The following is an 18,233-nucleotide window of genomic DNA, read 5'->3' as shown; positions in this document are numbered from 1 at the left end:
ATTCTATACGTGAATTAAGCTATTGGACAACACATAATTTTATCAGCAAGTCCAGCTTCATTCTAAGTGGATCATTATATTATAGCTGCCAAATATTAGACTTCTAATTTTCATCATTTAATAAATGAGTTCACATCGTAACTTTAATTTTCCTATTCCTATGAAACAAAAGGCATCAGTGTAAACTTACAATTTCCAGTGACTTCATTTGCCTTAATTTCATCAAATATTCGGAGGTTTAGTCCTCGCACTAAAACTACCAATGAATGACTTCTACAGCAAAGTATTTATCTACTTCCATCCCACAATACAAAATCCATAGAATAATACAATGTTGACACAATTCCTCCAATTTTTCACATCCAAGACCCAGAATAATAGTTGATGGGACAGACTTGAAAATAATGGTAGTCCTGTATATTTTATTGTCAATCTAAAATTTAACAACAGTATGAAATAAAACTTATTTTCGAACTAAATGATACATTTTGCCCAGCTTGACCATTAAACGGGGCAAAGACCAAAGAAATTACTTTGTTAGTATTTCCTAAATGGAGCATGTAAGTCCCACCCCACCCCCCAAAAGAAGTCTGCACCAGCTTCCCAGTTATTAGAACTCATTATGCAGCTGCTACACCACCTAAACTCTAGGAATTGGATACTGAGTAGTGAGAGTTTCAACTTTTTTACGAAGGTTTGAAATCTCGTCTTTCAAAGGAAATTCAGGGGATGACACCAACTGCAAAAAGTCTTGGAGCTTTGTTCCCGGGGCCAGATGTTTGGCTTCAAGTGCTACTTGCACACCCTCATGAATGAAGTCTGCGATCAGAACAAACTCTCTCTCTCCTAGTCCTCTTGTTGTCATTGTTGGCGATCCAATGCGGATGCCCCCGGGAACCAGGGCACTTTTATCAGTAGGAACAATGGAAAAAATATTTGGAAAGAAGGGGAGGGAGGAAGATCAAACAGACTAAATAAACAAGGCAAAGAATATGGTACACAAGCAGCAAGAATCTCACCAGGCACTGAATTCTTGTTGAGAGTTATAGAGGCCATGTCAAGAATTTTCTCCACTCGTGCACCATCAATACCCTAGGATATTTGATGTTGGTTTATGTAAAAAAGAAAGGAGTAGACGACCCAAATATATATAGACATAATATATAAAAGTTAAGTTCATGAAGCATCATATAGTCGATAGCCACAATCATGATGACTTTTTTTCTTGGTGAAAGACAACCATTATGACTTTCCCAGTGTTCACCTTGCCACCTTTACCGTTTTTTTTTTTTTCTTTAGGTCCATTCACCTTTAAACTTTTATGGAATGCATGAAATAATTTTTAGAGCAACATTTAAACTTCCACAACATAAAGCAACAAAATACTAAGGAGCAGAAACAAAGAAGGAATAATTGAAAAAAAATACTGAAAATTTATCCTGAATTTGACATAAAAAAGCAACATGCTTACAGATGGCCTTAGATCAACAAGAGCCAGGTGATTATCAGATACCAATTTGAAGCCATGTTCAATCAATCGATTAGCTAAAGTTCTACAGTTAGAGACCACCTACAGGATCAAAGTTATATGAGTGCACCAGTCATGATACGCTGAGGAACATACTTATCAATGGTCGAAAGAGAAATACCTGGTTTTGATAAACCTTGAACTCTGGGGATTGAGCATATTTCAAACAGACTGTTAATCCTCCAATTGTGTGGTTATGAGGACCGCCCTGAATAAAGATAATTTTAGTGCCAAACTATGAAAGCAGGGGCAATATTCCCAACTAGAATACTAGAGAGACCTAGGCAGAACCATTATCTTACTTGTAGGCCTGAAAAAACAGCATTGTTAATGGCAGACTCTAGATCGACACCATGCACAGAATCTTTCTTGAAGAATATCATGCCACCTCTTGGACCTCTCGAAGACTGGCAAAAAAATATTTAATTGTACTAAGTCATGGGTGGGAAACACCAAGAGAGTGTATAGTTAAATGTTAGATGCGTTAGTTGTTAGAAGAATGAAAGCAAACTCTGCTTCCTTCACTTTTGAATAAAAAATTAAAGCACGATATTGGGAATGTCTCAAGGAAAACCTTGTGAGTTGTGGTTGTCACAACATCACAAAATTCAAAGGGATCAGTAAGCACACCAGCAGCAACAAGTCCACTAACATGAGCCATATCCATCATAAGAAAAGCACCAACTTCATCTACAATCTTCCCAAGCATATCAGATATAATTAGCTTTTTGCTAAGAAAAGAAAAATCACATATACATGAAGAGATATTCCATCACAAACAAAATATTCCAGAAAATACATATAAACAGGACTTACTTTTCTCATCTGTGGATAGTCAATGTCTCGAGGATAAGCACTAGCACCAGCAATGATGAGTTTTGATCAGAAGAGATTAGCAGTTTTCTCAAGCATATCATAATCAATGAGGCCTGTTTACAATTCAAAAGTAAGCACCTGTCGATTATCAAATATATTTCCAGTTTAATAACAAAAATGTATGCATCAGTCAATTCATCAAGTTGATAAGGCATCGGTTCACAATAGATTGATGTGCCTGATAAACGCCTTTTGGGAGTCATGAATCCATGAGATAAACGTCCCCCGTGCGGCAAGTCCAAATAATATAAATGAGAAAAATGCCCCCCATCAGTACAGCCTTGTGACAGAAAGGCTATTTCGGAATAGCAAAAATCACATAAATGAAAATTGTTTACCATTACTCGATCATGTGGCTTAAGAATTGCCGTGTAAACCTCAAAATTAGCACCAGAGCCAGATAAAGGTTGAACATTTACACCCCACTTACTCCCATCCAAGTGAAATGCAGCCAATGCCCTCTCTTGACATAGTATTTCAAGCTCATCAATGTATTCATTTCCACCATAGTACCTTACATGTATAACAAGACTCTAATTAATATAACTAGAGAAGTGAAAAAGGGGGGGGGGCATTTAGCGAAACAATCATTCACGCAAAGAAGGAAAGAATAAAGGAAGAAAATTTACTTTTTGCCAGGTAAACCTTCTGAGTACTTGTTCAATGTAAAATTTTCTGAAGCAATAAGCTCAAGGCTTTTATACTGCCGGTTTTTTTCCTTGCCAATAGTAGCATAAACCTCAGGATCAGCTTCACTCAGGCCATAATCCAGGAAGCTACTTCTATCACCTGAAAACATCATGTGATCCCAAAGAACAAAGCGTCAGTGTTTAGACCAAGAATTAATTATTGGCATACCGGTACACATTGGTCTCAAATATTAAATAGACCAAGTGCCTTGAACACTGAAGAAGAGAAAAGAATAATCTATTAATTATGGCATCAAAGTGCGTAAGCCTTGGATATTTATTCCGTCTTCAAAAGTACATACTAGGTAGTAGCTACTCTGCTAGTCAGTGACACAAAATCATTCTATTGAAATGGTATAGTTACCTCCAATTTCAGGCACTGAGACTGTAGATGGCCTCCCACCGACCAAGCTTCTTTCAACATAAGATGCCTTACAAATCTTCACATTACTAAGTTTCACTTGAGGAATAAACCCATAGCTGTCGCACCCATTTGCAGGAAAATTAAGCACCTTAGTCCATGCAGATTGTTGCCATGAATCCATCATTGCAACTTTTGTTGGAATATTTATTTAATTATGGATTAACATTAATTAATAAGCCCAAACAGATTGGTCTTTATGATCTTGTGTGGACCGTGATAGGAGGACCACACAAGTGAGCCCAATGGGCAGAGACCCAACCCACAACCCAGTAGCCGTCAGTTATTCCCTATTTCTTAACTGACTGAGTTAGAGATAATAAGATATATAATTATTTATTATTTAATAAGGCGATTACCGATCTGATCTATATAAGTCGATTAGTCGATAACCGTACACACACGACTCATTCTTCTACTTCCATTATCTCTGAACTCTCTAAAGGCTCTGGGGATTTGTGGGTTGTGTACCTGCCTATACTCGAGGTAATCGAGATTTCTCTAGCACTCATGGATTCTTCAGGTACGCTGAATTACTTTATTCTATCATATTTTATTATACATATGAATTGAGATGATCAGATTCAACACGTGGCATCAGAGCCTGGTTAGCGAATTTAAATTTATATATCTCAATTCTTCTTACGTATATATTAATATGTTGATAGAGATTCATCTCATGTTGATATATTTCCTTATGATCCATATTCTTCAGGAAATGAGATTTGAATATGAGAACTTTGTTTTAAATCCTATTATATTTATTAAAAAAAAATTCTCCTTCTCGGCGTCATCTCCTTGTTCACTGTATGTCTTTGTCGCTGGAGAAGGACTCCAAGGACATCGGACATGATCGACGGAAACCGAGTTGCCGGTGCGTCGTCTGCAACTTCGTTTTTCACCGCTGCTCGCCTTGCCCCAGGTCGCCGGCGTCTTCCTCCCTTGACTATGCCGCGGTTTGGAGCTAGTGTGGAGCCAGCAAGAGCTAATGCTGTACTTGCCGGAGCCACTGTCGGCGTTGTGGTCCGCCAGCGTTGTGGTCCGCCGACTGGTGCCGTCGCTCGTCCTTCCCCTCCCTTGGTGCTTCTGACTCGCGGCAGCTGAAGGAAGCTGCAACAGGATCATGAAACCGGATCCTAGGTTCTGGGCCCAAATTTCGTTTGGGCCCAGAGCTGTTATTATTAAAAAAAACAAAGGCAATTTTTTTTCTTTCGTGGGCTGAGTCTTATTCACTTAGAGGCACTGTGCGAGGCCCAAATCGAATGGGCCCAGAACAGTGCAACCAAAAAAAAATTTATATATATATTTCTGTTAATTGCGTTTCAGCCCCAGTTTTTTTTAAAATTACCTCCTTGGCCCATAATTTCTTTAATTTACTAATTAACCCCAGTATATTTTTGGAAATTACATTTTAGTCTCTTAACTTCCAGAATTCAATTTTGGACCCAAATCTCTTTCAGAATTACCTATTTACCCCTGAACACCTTTCAAAATTTCACTTGAGTCCCAAATTTGTTCCTTAATTCCCAAAAGGCCCTAGGAACTTTGAAATTACTTTCTTTTGTCCTAAGGTCATAAAATTTGTGACTTTGTAAATTATTGATGATGCTTAGGATCTTGTAGCATAGATAATGGACATACCCCATAGGTGTGACATTATCAATGTGATTTTGATGGTTTTGAGGATAGGCTAAAAGCACTCCTTTAATGTGTTAAATATTTGTTATACCCTATAGGTATGGAAATATTTAATGCATTATTTTGTATGGACTTTTGTATGAGCTAAATTTTTTATGGTATATGAGCCTTCTTGATGCATGATTATAGTTGCATAATTGATAATCGCTTGTTGGAAAATTCTGTTTTATAATTATGTCATGCACGCATAATTAATATTTCCCATTTTCTATTTTGCGATTTCAGTTTCTGCTTTTACGCAACTATCCTTTGTGAAGGCTCTCAATGGGACTAATTATGATGACTGGAAAGAGTCCCTGACTATGTATCTGACCATTTCTGAAAAAGATTTAGCTCTAAGAGAGCCCAAGCCTGCGAATCTCTCTTCTGAGTCCAGTGCTTCTGAAATGACCTTCCATAAACAATGGAGTAAGTCTAACCGGATCTGTCTAGTGATCATCAAGTACATAATTGAAAAGGAAATTAGGGACAGCATTTCTAAAAAGGATACTGCAGTAGAGTACTTGAAAGCTATTAGTAACAAATACAAGAAGCTTGACAAGACTCAAAAGAACTACTATCTGTCACTTCTTGACAATACTCGATATGATGGAGTTTTTGGTGTCAGGGAGCACATTCTGAAGCTTGTTCATTACTATAACAAGCTTAAGTCATATGGCATTGATTTGGGTGAAAGTACCTTAGTTTACCATATTCTTCAATCACTGCCATCAGAGTACGCATTCTTGAGGACTTCATACAACTCACAAGAAGCTGAATGGTCTGTTGACTAGATGATATCGATAGTCACTCAAGAAGAGGAAGCTATAAAGAAGAATTCCTCTCACTCAATAAACTATATTTCTCATGGCTCTAGCAGCAAATCTGGAGGGTTATATAAGAAAAAGGGGAAGAAGCATGATGCCCCAAAGCTTAATAATCCAACCTTTAAGAAGGATGGTGATAAGAGTGAGAAGTCGAGGAAGAAACCCTTTAAAGGGTTATGCAATTATTACAAGAAATCGGGTCATATTAAAGCTAATTGCTTCAAATTGAAGAACAAACAAGAAAGTGAAGGTACAATTCTTCAAACTGCACTTCTAGCTCTAGTCTGTTTTGAATCTAACACTATTAAAACTTCTTTTGACTCATGGTGGTTGGATTCTGGTGCTACTGTACATGTTGTGAATTCTCTACAGGGGCTAAGAAACTAGAAGGTTCCAAGTAAGGCACAAAGGTCAGTCTTTGGCATAGCAGGGAGCAAGGCATCAGTTGAATGCATTGGAACTGTTTCTTTGTATTTAAATTCTGGTCATGTTTTACATTTAAACAATGTTGTTTATGTACTTTCTATGAAGAGGAATTTAATTTTAACTTCTGCATTGAATATTTGTGGCTATTCATTCTTTCAAGGAAATGGAAAAATTGACATTTGTTTTGATTCCATTAATGTTGGTGTCGCTTCCTTGATATATGGTTTATATCGATTGAATGATTGGTTACTTGAACTTCCTAATCTCCATATCAATACTACTATTGGGCATAAACGTCAAAGGCCCAATGATAATTCCTCTATGTTATGGCATCATCGTTTGGGTCATATCTCTAGAGAGAGATTGGAGCGCATGACTAAGCAAGGTGTCTTACAAGACCTTGATTTCTCAGATTTTGAGACTTGTGTTGACTGCATAAAGGAAAAATTCCCTGCTAGAGCTAGAACCAAAGGGGCAAAGAGGTCTGAAAACACTTTAGACCTAATCCATACTGATATCTGTGGACCTATCACACCTCCGGCTATGGGTGGTTTCAGATATTTCATCACCTTCACAAATGATTACTCTCGTCATGGATGGATTGAACTCTTGCACGAAAAGGGCGAGTCTCTTAATGCATTCAAGACCTTTAAAGCAGCAGTCGAATTAAAATCTGGCAAGTTGATCAAGCGTGTGAGATCTGATAGAGGAGGAGAATTTTATGGGAGATATACTGAGACTGGCAGGAACCCTGGGCCATTTGCTTTGTACCTTCAAGAGCATGGCATTGAAGCTCAGTATACTATGCCTGGGACCTTGCAGCAAAATGGGGTTGCAGAAAGGCGAAATTGTACTCTCATAGATATGGTTAGAAGCATGATCAGTCACTCTTCACTGCCGGAATTCTTGTGGGGTGATGCACTTAAAACTGCTGTTTATATTCTGAATCAAGTTCCTAGCAAGTCAGTTCTAATGACTCCATATGAGTTATATTTTGGAAGGACTCCTGCATTGAAGCATATACGAGTTTGGGGTTGTAAAGCACAGGTAAAACCTTACAATCCACAATAGATGAAGCTTGATGCTAAAACTGTTGATGGTTTCTTCATTGGCTATTGCATCGGATCTTGTGGGTACAGATTCTATTATCCAAATCATACTACTAGGGTAATTGAATCTGACCGAGCTTATTTCTTTGAAGATGCCTTAGATAGTAAGAGCTCTGTGCCTAAGCATGTTACTTTACATGACGAAAGTAGCATTTTGCCTACGCCTATCTTTACAAACCCTAATGTTGACAGAAATAATGCCGTGGATTAGGATGAAGCTCAAGATGAACCACTTTTAGAAGGTGATAGGGATATGGTTGTTGAACCAAGACAGTCCCAAAGGGTTCGCAGGTCTGTTATTCTAGATGATTACATGGTGTATTTGCAGGAATTTAATTCAGATGTTATTGACAGTTTAGACCCAATATCTTACCAAGAGGCTATTTCTAGCTCGCATTCTTCTGAATGGTTGAAGGCTATGAGTGAAGAAATTGGCTCTATGTACCGTAATCATGTATAGGAGCTTGTAGAGCTACCAAAGGGTTTTAAACCAGTGAGTTGCAAGTGGGTCTTTAAAACAAAACGAGGAGCTAGAGGTGAAATTAGCAGATATAAAGCCAGACTTGTAGCTAAGGGCTACAACCAGAAAGAAGGTATTGATTACACAGAAACCTTCTCTCCGATATCCACCAAAGATGCTTTTAGAGTGGTAATGGCTTTAGTTGCACAGCTTGATCTTGATCTTCACTAAATGGATGTTAAAACTGCGTTCTTGAATAGCGATTTGTATGAAGAAGTCTACATGACACAACCTGATGGTTTTGTTGAATCTGGTAAAGAACATCTAGTGTGCAGATTAAAGAGATCAACTATGGGCTAAAACAGGCCTCTAGGCAGTGGTATCTGAAATTTGATGAAGTTATTACCTCGCTCGGTTTTGTTGAGAATATCTTAGATTAGTGTATCTATCAGAAGTTTGATGGGAACAATTTTGCCATTCTTGTTCTCTATGTTGATGATATCTTGTTAGCCAGCAATTCAATAAATTTCCTCAATGAGATAAAGCGCCTATTGTCTTTCCATTTTAACATGAAGGATATGGGTAAAGCCTCCTTTGTTCTTGGGATATAGATTCATCATGATAGATCTCGTGGTATTCTTGGTTTATTACAGGCCACTTATATTGAGCGGGTACTTAAGAGATTCAGAATGGATTCATGTTCTCCTTTACCTGCTCCTGTATAGAAAGGTGAGCTATTGTCAGAGTTACAGTGTCCCAAGGATGATAAGAAGAGGGTTGAAATGAGAAAGATACCATACGCTTTCGCTGTCGGCAGCCTTATGTATGTTCAAGTGTGTACTCGACCAGATATAGCCTTTACCATTGGAGTGCTAGGTCGATACTTAAATGATCCAGGTCCGGATCATTAGAAGGCTGCTAAGAAAGTTATGAGGTATCTTCAAGGTATGAAGAATTATATGTTAACTTACAGAAGGTCAAATTCTCTTGAGGTTGTTGGGTATTCTGATTATGACTTTACGGGATCAGAAGATCTTGAGATTGTTGGCTTTTCAGATTCAGATTTTGCCTCTTGTCTGGATGATCGTAAATCCACAACTGGTTATATTTTTATGTTGTCTGGAGGAGCTGTCTCTTGAAAGAGTGTGAAACAGACACTTACGGCAGTTTCATCCATGGAAGCTGAGTATATTGCTTGTTTTCAGACTACACGTCACACTATATGGCTGAGAAAGTTGATATCTGGCATGCGCCTAGTTGAATCAATATCACATCCTTTAACCATTTATTGTGATAACAAATCTGCAGTATACTATGCTAATAATCACAGAAATTCCAGCCGAACAAAGTATTTTGATATCAAACTTATGTTTATGAAAGAGAAAATTGCTGAGTCTCAAACCCGTGTGGTACACATTCCTAGCACGCAGATGCTTGCAGATTTGCTGACTAAGGGCTTACCTGTAGAAGTTTTTCAAAATCATGTAACTTGTATGGGTATTGTGAATTCCTTTGATGCCTTAGTTTAATGAGAGTTTGAGAACCTTTTATGTAGCAATTTCTCTTTAGGCTTTGTTTTTCTTCTATGAGTTATGTTCAGTTCAGTTAGATGCGTCTATATCATTTGTATCCCCATAGGATTCAATGATTCTGTTGTGGTACGCTATGTATGTCACTTGTTTCCTCATAGGAATCAGTGATTTATGTTGTTATCTTATTGAGCTGTGTTTTGAAATAAAATTTCATGTTTTATTCAGATTGTGAAATATCATATCACTTGTTTCCCCATAGGATTTAGTGATTTTGTGGAGTTTCATTTTCTGAATTTTGTTTGTGGCTTGTTTATACAACTTGCTTAATTAATACAATCCAAGTGGGAGATTGTTGGAATATTTATTTAATTATGGATTAACATTAATTAATAAGTCCAAACAGATTGGTCTTTATGATCTTGTGTGGATCGTGGTAGGAGGACCACACAAATGAGCCCAATGGGCAGAAGCCCAACCCACAACCCAGCAGCCGTCAGTTATTCCCTATCTCTTAACTGACTGAGTTAGAGATAATAAGATATATAATTATTTATTATTTAATAAGGCAGTTACCAATCTGATCTATATAAGTCAATTAGTCGATAACCGCACACACACGACTCATTCTTCTACTTCCATTATTTCTGAACTCTCTGAAGGCTCTAAGGACTTGTGGGTTGTATACCTGCCTATACTCGAGGTAATCGAGATTTTCCTAGCACTCATGGATTCTTCAGGTATGCTGAATTACTTTGTTCTATCATATTTTATTATACATATGAATTGAGATGATCAGATTCAACAACTTTACCACAGACTTGCATCCTCATCTGTGATTTTATAATGAAGAATCCTGCATGGTTTATAATACATTATAAAATAGAGCTGAGATAGCGATGGCAAACTATAGCTCGTCATGATTGCAACAGCTTTCACTCACAAGTAGAAAATATTAAAGAAAAACATATTTCCTACTCTCATGTTAAACAAGCGGAAAAATTCAACATCCAAAAAACAAACTAAATATTTTGCCAATAAACTATCTACATATATTCCACCTGAGTCTTAAAGATGATGGACTTAATGATCTCAAGAAGTGACGGTGATGCAGAGTCAAGGGCAACGAGCGCCGAGAGGACGAGGGAACAAAAACTCAAGCTACACGAATCGATCGAAGCACGAAATAAGACAGACAAACCTGGATGTCGTCGCCGATTAGCTTTGCCAACGACAACAGAACAAGGAGGAGAGAGGATGACGGTGACCAGGGGAGGGGCCGACGAGGGAAGAAGGGTTCTATGGTTTTGCTGCATTTGTTGCTTTTGCGTCAGTGAGTAGAGTGGGAAACAAGGCCAGGCACGCAGGACGGGCCAGAAGACCTCTTTAAATAAAAGTTTAGATTTTATAAATTAATTTTTTTAAAAATAATTGAACTTACAGATTTAATTTTAATAAATTCTATTAAAAACAAAAATTCAAGTAGCTCTTTAAATTTTGTTATATTATTATTATTATTTTTAAACAAGCTTTTAAAACTAAAAAGGACTTAAAATTTAAATTTTATACTCATTATATTATTATTAATTTTAATTTATTTTAAATTAAATTTAATTTAATAAATATCAGTGTATAATATAAAAATTTTAATATTTTTTATTTTTTATAATTATTATGTTAAGTATTTACAAAAATGAAATATTGTTTCAATCAAAATTTAAATTTTAATATTAAAAGTTTAATTTTTAAAAATTATGAGGATTTTAATTTTTTTAAATTTCAAAATATTTTAATTTATTTCTAGTGTTTAATTTTATTTTAATTTTTTAATAATAGGATTTCTGGGCCTAAACTTAAACCTTTTAAATAAGAGCCAAATCTCAAAAATGGATGAAAAATGAAAAACTAAACTTAAAAGCTCAAGCTCTTATAAGCCAAATCCATAAAAGTCAAATTTATAAAGACTGGGTAGGGGTGTTCATGGAAGCTGGTTACCCGACACACCCGCCCAAACCTGGTGAAATTTTGCCTAGCCCAGCCTGAAAAAAATAGCCCAACATAATTTGGGCATTTTCGGGCAGGGCTGGGCAATGGGCAAGGTATGCTGCCCTACCCGTTTGGCCCAGCCCGAAACACATGTGTATAATTTTTTTTAACTTTTGATGTGCAGATATGCGGATTTGCATCTACCCAATAAGAACAGCCAAGGACCAACTTGAACTGACCAAGGAGGACTAAAAGACGAGCCCAGTCGGCAGCCCACATAGCCTCACGTCCTCACCTCTTACTCTCTAACCCTAGCAGAGTAGCAGTCTGAGTCTCCTCCACTTGCCAGAGTCCAGACCAGAGTCCCATCATCGTCCCTAGCAGTCTCCGTTAGTGAAGCGTCTCAGTCTCACTATCTCAGCATTAGCGTCCAGCAAGAGCGACTCAGCATCCCACAACCACAAGCCACAAGCTCCAATCCAATCTCAATCTCTAATCTCCATTCTCTACTCTCATCTCTCGTCGTCATCGTGTCGAGCGCCTCTCACTTTCTCATCTTCACTTTGCTCTCCAGTCTCTAGTAGCAGTTTCACCGACCACCGTTAGCCTTTGCTTGCCATTGTTCTCCTCTCACACACAAGTTTAACTTTTCCTGCCTCATTCCCTTTATAGAAAAGATCTTTCCGTGGATATTTTTTTTGTTGCGATGCTATGCTATAGTATATTTTTCAATCTGACATCTGAAATATCTTTGAAACTGTCTCCTCTCTCTTTCATACTATATCCAGGAGTTGAAAACTAAGAAAGAGCCTAGTTTTTTATATTCTACAGGAGGGAGCGTTAACTGCAGATCAGCTCATGGAATGCATAGAAGCCGGACTTAAAGTTAAGCAATAACCCTAGGTAATTGGCATTTATACCCAATATTTAGACACTAATTTTATAGAAATCAAAATTATTCACCTCCATAGTCCTTACTATTACTCATTTAACCTTTTTCTTTTTTTCTTTTCTTTTCTTTTCTTTTTTGTTTTGGGATAGAGGGCTCTAATGCAGTATTTTTTTTAAAAAAATTGGGACTTGATTGTTGTAACATATATTACTACAAGTACTGAACTTGAGAACTAGTCTCAATTTTTTGGCATGGTACTATACTTTTGCTTAAATAATGGCCCGGAAAATTCTCAAGGAAAATGAAAGCAGAACCACACTGTAGCTCTAAGAGGCTGCTGGTCTCTCCCACAAGTCTGTAACAGTAAAACCGTTGCACCCCTCCGACTGCCAAAGACCCCACTAAAAGCAACACACATCTATTTCTCCTCCTAACGGGCATCAATGTTGGTCGATTGTGTGTTTTTCAATTATGTCTGTGATGTTCGTGTGTACTGTTTACTTGTTCTGTAGTTTACTCATCTCTATCTCCACTCTTAAATCTTGATCAGTTCGCGTCTGCCCAAGTTTTTCAATTTGTTCTTCTTCATTCTTTTAGTACATTTTCATATTAGTCTATTTGATTTGATTTGTTTCTGTCTGGAAAAATGCTCTGTTAATGAAAATTCTGATACGAGACAATTCTGAAAAAAATGCTCTGTTGATGAATATGTTATAATGTATTAATGTTACTTACATAATACATTGCACACACTTTATTTGATTGGCTATTGCAAAATGAGGGGGTTATTTATCTGATTGCTATATGATTTGATAAATAAATTTTATCCCAAAATGAGTCTTTTGCATCTCTGTTAATGTTATGTGTATTTCTTCGTGATTGTTATATGATTGATCATTAGATAATAAGCTTGATTTTGTCTTTTTATGAAATTTGTGGTTCTATTTCTGCAATTTTATTATGTTAGCATGGAGGATCAAGCTTCAGTTGCATCACCCTCTGGGACATCTCAAACACCAACCCCTACTGGACCTTCCCATTCATCAACCCCTCCCGGACCTACACAAACCCTAACTCATACTCCTCCTACACAAACAGCAGCCCCTCCCCCTCAATCTGTCCCTCCCCCTGCACCTCCTTGTCTTCCCCCTCATGCTCCTCCCACCCAAACACCCACAGAACATGTCACACAAGTGACAGATATTGAGAGAAGGGGTCGAAAAAGGAAAGAAAAGGAACCCAAACATACATCAGAGGTGTGGGATTACTTTGTTAGGTTGCCTATAGAAGAAACTAATGGGGAGCATAGAGCAGTATGCAAGTATTGTCACACGACTTATGCTTCTAATCCATCACGCCATGGGACAAATTCTTTGTTGAGGCACATCCCAAAGTGTTCAAAGAACCCTCACAAGGCCACTAAAGATAAGAAACAAGCAATGATAGATCTGTTATCTGGTGGGATAAGTGTGCAAGGAAAATTTTTAGTCACTTACTTATATGATGAGAAAAGGTGTAGAAGAGCTCTTGTTGAATTTATTATTTGTGATGAGCAGTCATTCAAAATTATTGAGAAACCTGCATTTAAGAAGTTGTTAAATGAGCTTGAACCTCGCTTTCCAATCCCTTCAAGAACAATAATTGTGAGGGATGTATGGTAGCTATATCTTGGTGAAGTAAAAGTGTTAAAGAAGATCTTGAAGCAATGTTCTAAGCGTGTTTGTCTCACGACAAATTACTGGATGTCAAACCAAAATTTCAATTACTTGTGTTTGATGACAGATTTTATTGACAATGAATGAAAGCTTCACAAAAGAATCCTAAGTTTTATTATGATTGAAAATCATAAAGGTGAGACTATAGGGAAGACCATTGAGCAATGCTTGTTGGATTGGGGTATTGATAAGGTGTTTAGCATAACTATGGATAATGCTTCATTTAATGACACGGCTTTAGGATATCTTAAAAGGAGGTTGAGAAGTTGGAAGGGCTTAATTTGTGGAGGAGATTATCTACAATTAAGATGTTGTGCACATGTTCTTAATTTGGTGGTCAATGAAGGCATCAAACACATGAAAGATAGTTTTAAAGCCATTCGAAGTGCTGTGAGATATGTTTGGTCTTCTCCTTCACGGTTTTTAAAGTTTAAAAATTGGGTTGAATTTGAAAATATAGAAACTAAGAGCCTTGTCTGCCTTGATGTTAGCACTCGATGAAATTCAACATATTTGATGTTAGAAGATGCAATGAAGTTTCAAAAGGTGTTTGAGCGGATGCGTGATGAAGATGATGACTATATTACATTCTTTAACTCTAAGTAAGAGGTAGGTGTTTTCTCTTGCCCTATTCTTGATGATTGGAAAAAAGCTAAAGCTTCATCAAATTCTTAAATATCTTTTATGACATAACTTTGAAATTTTCAAGCTCCCTTATTGTAACATCAAATGATTGTTTTCATCAAATTGCTCATGTTCAGCAGATGTTGCAGAAGCATATTGGAAATAGTGGTAATACTTTTTTGGCAGATATGAGCTTTAAGATGCATATGAAGTTTGATAAGTATTGGGGTTAGGCAGATAATATGAATCTATTATTGATTGTGGCTGTGATTTTAGATCCTCGGTACAAATTAGTTTATGTAAATCACATGTTTGAACTCCTTTTCAATAACCTTGAAGAATGTGCATTGATGATGGATAAGGTCAAAACTTGTTTGTATCGATTGTTTGATGAGTATTCTATTGGGATTTCTACTGAATCAAGGCCTACCCATGTTAGTAATGCATCTACAAGTTTATTGCCCTCTCTTAATGATGATGATGAAGACGACATTGACAATTCAGGGGCAATGTGGTTAGAGTCTTTGAAGAAAAGAACTTCAATAGATCCACAAAGTGAGCTAGATAGATATCTTGCAATTGATTCTAGAGCTAAAATCTCATCATCTGATTCTGAGTTTGACATATTATCATGGTGGAAAGCAAATTCTGAAAAATATAAAATTCTCTCCCACATGGCACGAGATGTATTGCCTATGCCAATTTCTACAGTGGTTTCTGAGTCTGCATTTAGTACTGGTGGACGTGTAGTTGATCAATATAGGAGTTTTTTATCTCCTAAAATGATAGAAGTATTGATTTGTGGGCAAAATTGGCTGCAAAGTGGGCAATCTCTATCTGAGTTAGTTGATAAGCTCCATGAGTTTGATAACTTTAATGAGATAGAAAATATTATTCAGCTTACAAGTAACAATTTTTTTTTCTAAAGTTTACACATGCACACATACATCCTTTATTTTAGTTTTTATATTAATGTATTTTTTTTGTCTTTAGATGCAACACTTGGAGGGGAGAATGCGACTACTAGTGTTGATTTTGAAGTGTTTCTTTACAAGTATATCTTGACCCTTTATTAACTCTTTGAAAAATTAAATAGCAAGTGTGTAAATTTGGTTAAATTGGATGAAGTGAACATTAGTGTTAGGTCCCTTATCCATGTATGCCCGCTGCTGGCCCCCTTTATTCTGCTTTGCTATTTACCAAAGTTATGCTTTGGCTACTGCAGATTCCATTTCTTTTAACCCCTTTTATCTAGAGGAGGGCAGATCTGATGCATTCCAAAGCAAATGTTAGCTTGCATGTGAGTTTCCTTTTACTCCATTCAAGATTTACTATGCATTTTCCTTGAATAAGGATTTTAATCTGTTTAGTTATGACATATTTTTCCTCTTCCATTCATGCAGGTTGAGAGTTAGGAAGAAGTCTTTTGTTAATTGGAGTCTACTCTTTCAAATTGCTGTTTCTCATATGATGCTCCAAGCTTTTGTAAAATTTGTTGTTTTCAATGATCATAGCTGTTATTTTGAATTCAATTATGGATAATTTGATATTGTGCCAAGACTTATTTTCAAGTAGGGTGTTGAATTATGGATAATTAGATATTGTGACTGTTATCATTATTGTGGATTTATGGTTTTTGACTTTATGGATGCTATTTTGAGTTGATGCATAAGACTATTGTTGATTTGTGAAAGTTTTATTTCAAAATGATAAGAAGAGTTGTGATTTAATGGGTAGGGCGATTATTTGATAGGCTGGGCAAAACTGCCCAATCAGCCCAGCCCAGCCCAAACTAATAGGGCATTTTGTGGGCAGGGCTGGGCTTCGAGCTACATTTTGTAGCCCATTCATTCTTCGGGCTGGGCATCAGGCAGGTTCCTGCCCAGCCCAGCCCAGCCCTGTCCATGTGCACCCCTCAGACTGGGCTCACCTATTTTTCAACTTTAGCAATGAGGTATGTGCCGTTTAGCTTATAATTCAGCTACACAAATCAGTATGATCAGTCAGCATTAGTCACTAATAATACATCTATCACTTGTATTTCTTCGTTTTTCCTTTTTGGCGGTGTATTTCAAAACAAAACAAATGATTTTTTTTCACCCAGCCAAAAACCCATTGCTTTTATAACCTTTCTGTCTTTTTTCTTTCAAATGCATAATAATTAATTAAAATAAATGATTCAATTGAGTTTTACTTGTTTTTGAAATTTTTATCTGTGCTAAAATTACTTGTTAATTTGAATAATAGAAATGCAAAATCTACAACATGCTCAAGAAAATATGCCCATTTAAATGATAAAACTGAAAAATCACCAATAAATGTTCTCAAAACGTCCTCCATTCAACTCGCAAGATTTTTATTAGTTCACTTTCAGTTGTTAAATGAAAAATATTTTGATATAAAAAAGAGTTAGGGGTTTGATTTACGTGCAATATTGCAAAAAATTACAGTACAAAAAACATCATAACTTTAATTAAGTGTGTGTTTGGATAAAAAAAATTTCAACTAACGTTAGAATCAAAGTTAGCAAACTGAGATTGAAAAAAAGCTTCTAATTTTAATGTAATTTATATTTGGATTTTTTTTTCATAAGTCAGTTGAATAAATTAAAATACGTTTAAATGATTTGATTTAGAGGCCTATTGAGATGTATAATGACAAAAATGAATATGAGTTTTCTTATATATATTTTTATGACTAATTTAATAATTTTGAGAAAAAATATTAAACTTGAAATTATATTTTTTTAAAAGATAGAATTAAAAAATATAAAATAAATTATAAAATTTAAATATAAATTACAAAATGTTCAATTTTAAAAAGCTAAAATAAATTAATAAATTATAAAAATATTAGATAACAAAATATTTTCCTTGTACATACATACATACATATATATATATATATAATGCACCATATAGATATACACTAAATATCATATCTTATACTTCCTCCGTTCAAAAATATAAGACATTTTTTGAAGTGTTATATGTTCTAAAATATAAAGTATTTTTAGTCTTTCAAGATGTATCATTGCTTTTTTTCAAAAGTACCCCTATTGAATAAATTAATTTATATTTATTTTAGGATAAAACACTCTATTAAATTAGGATAAATATGAAAAGATAGAGTCAGTTTGAAAATAAGTAACTACTTTATTAATGGTGTAATTTAGTTAAAAATGCTTTACATTTTTTAAGGAAAGAAGTTTGTGTGATCTAATTTAAAAATATTGGTAACAATCTAATTAAAAATTACATTTAATGAAAAAACATTTAACATCAACATTTTTAATAGAAAACAAGTGACTTGCCGCACTGCCATGGAGGAGAGAGAATAACAAGTGAAAAATGAAAAATTACATTTAATGAAAAATTACTTTTAATGAAAAAACATTTAATATCAACATTTTTAATAGAAAACAAGTGACTTGCCGCACTGTAGAGAGAATAAGGAGCATGAAGAAAAGTCATG

At 35.8% G+C, this 18,233-nt stretch overlaps 1 pseudogene; it reads right to left on the bottom strand.

The window, feature by feature from the left end:
• Positions 1–256: 256 nt before the first annotated feature.
• On the bottom strand, positions 257–3,644 carry LOC129299587 (serine hydroxymethyltransferase 3, chloroplastic-like; annotated as a pseudogene).
• Between the last annotated feature and the right edge of the window lie 14,589 nt (positions 3,645–18,233).

This window comes from Prosopis cineraria, unplaced genomic scaffold (genome assembly GCF_029017545.1).
Source record: "Prosopis cineraria cultivar Desert tree isolate PC_DT_omini unplaced genomic scaffold, ASM2901754v1 PC1220, whole genome shotgun sequence".
Taxonomy (NCBI): domain Eukaryota; kingdom Viridiplantae; phylum Streptophyta; class Magnoliopsida; order Fabales; family Fabaceae; genus Prosopis; species Prosopis cineraria.
The sequence above is the reverse complement of the archived record's forward strand: the minus strand, read 5'-3'. Positions and strand labels throughout refer to the sequence as shown.